Source organism: Carlito syrichta, unplaced genomic scaffold (assembly GCF_000164805.1).
Source record: "Carlito syrichta isolate Samal-C Ts95f unplaced genomic scaffold, Tarsius_syrichta-2.0.1 Scaffold313184, whole genome shotgun sequence".
Lineage (NCBI taxonomy): Eukaryota > Metazoa > Chordata > Mammalia > Primates > Tarsiidae > Carlito > Carlito syrichta.
Window position 1 is genome coordinate 960,160 of NW_007257280.1, and position 1,928 is coordinate 962,087.

The 1,928-nt window shown below is 45.7% G+C and overlaps 1 protein-coding gene across 1 annotated transcript in view; it reads left to right on the forward strand.

Annotated features, from left to right (window-relative positions):
• LOC110596726 (MAP7 domain-containing protein 3-like) overlaps positions 1-1,928 on the forward strand; it is a 43,635-nt gene that overhangs the window by 12,879 nt on the left and 28,828 nt on the right.

Here is a 1,928-nt window from a genome sequence, read left to right on the forward strand (position 1 = left end):
AGACCCGCCTGGGCAACTTGGCGAGACCTCATCTCTACAATAAATCAAAAAAATTAGCCGGGCGTGGCAGTGCGCGCCTGTAGTTCCAGCTACTAGGAAGGCTGAGGCAGAAGGATTGCCAGAGCCCAGCAGGTCGAGGCTGCTGCGGTGGCCGGGAGCGGCCACTGCACTCCAGTTTGGGCAACAGAGTGAAACTCCAACTCAAAAAAAAAAAAGAACTTGCCATTTAATAAATAACAACCACTGACAAAACTGCAAGAGCCTTTGTTTCCATGAAGCCTCTTAGGTACTCTTGTGCCTGGCCATCTCTCTCATTCCCACCTTCACCCTGGATTCATATGGCAGTAGGACTTGGTCATTCATTTTGCCCTTGGCATTGGCTGCCAGGCATCATTTTTAGCATCCCTCTCTTCATCTGACTCCTCATACTGATGGAAAACTCCTGAGTTCCAGAGTCAGGTGATCCGGAATTTCAACAACACCTCTGTGAGGTAGGCGAAAAACAAAGATCAAGAGGCAAAGGCCCATTGGATCCAGGTGATTGCCTGGTGTCGCTGGTGCAGAAAAGGGTTCCTGGGAAAAGTAGTGAGAAATGAGTCTAGGACAGCAGGTAGACGCCAACTCACAGGACCTTTACAAAAAGGACGGTTGCTGAACAGCTTTAATGTGTGCCTTTCACAACTTTGCAGCGTCTCTGTTTATTTCCCTTCCATCTCCTTTTCAGTTTCATTGTGAGGCTAGAAGCCAAATTCCAGCTGAATTACATAATGGTTCCCAGCATTGGATCAGCAATTGTCTTCCAAAACATTGTTTAGGCAGCCTTTCACGTGTATGTAGAAGAAGGAATATTCATGAGATACGGTGTCAGGAGACCTGGGTTCAAGCAATGGGAACTTGAGTCAACACCTCTCTCTGAGTCTCAAGAGAAAATGAAAGGATTAAACTAGGTGACCTTGACCGTCCTTCCTAGCTCTGACATTCTTGATCTCTGTCCTCAACAGTAACATCTGGAAACTAAAGAAAAGCAAAGTCCAAGGCTGTGTGTCTTTCTTTCTTTCTTTCTTTTTTTAATTTTCTACAATTTATTATGGGCTTATCAACATCAAAACATCCACTTTCACAATTTGCTTCTGTTTATCTGTTTTCTTGAATAAATCTTCATTTTTCCTTCCAAAATGTTGCATGCCACACTCGAGGCAATGGAGTCATCTTTAAACACAACAGATAAAAGCACATTCATCTGCAGCCACCTATATGCTTCAGTGGTGATCCTAGTAGTTTTTTCACAGCCATCTTTCTACAACAAGTCTTTGGAAAATATTTGCCGCGATGACCTTCATGTACCCCCAAAAGTCATAAGCTTTGTTACACCTCGGCGGCCACACGAAAAAGCAGCTGTGTGTCTTTCATGAAAACAGAGGAATATGATGCATTTATCCATTGGTCTCAGGGATAACCTGCACTTTTTCACTTCTCCTGCCCATCTACCCCGAGTCATCCATAAAATTCTTCTTAGGGACCTGGAAAGGCTGGCTGTTTGGCTAACCTGAGCCCTAGAAGTTTTGCTCTGCTTTTGCTTAGTCCTTCACCCCAGTCTCATGAAAAGATGATGGGAAACTGTTGGCGAAACCTGTCTCAGCTCTTTGCTGCCAGTATATGCTTGCCGATAGGCCAATGTGCCCTGTAGAATGTGTGCATAGGTCCCTTTATACTCTCCGGTCCTTTCCCCCTCAAAATACACATTATCTAAATAGAGCTGTGAACTGGCCATGAAGAAACAGTGAAGCCGGGCTCGGTGTCTCACCCTGTAAACTCGCGCATTGGGAGGCTGAGGTGAGCGGATTGCCTGAGCCCGCGGGTTCGAGACCCGCTTGGGCAACTTGGCGAGACCTCATCTCTACAATAAATCAAAAATTAGCCGGGTGTGG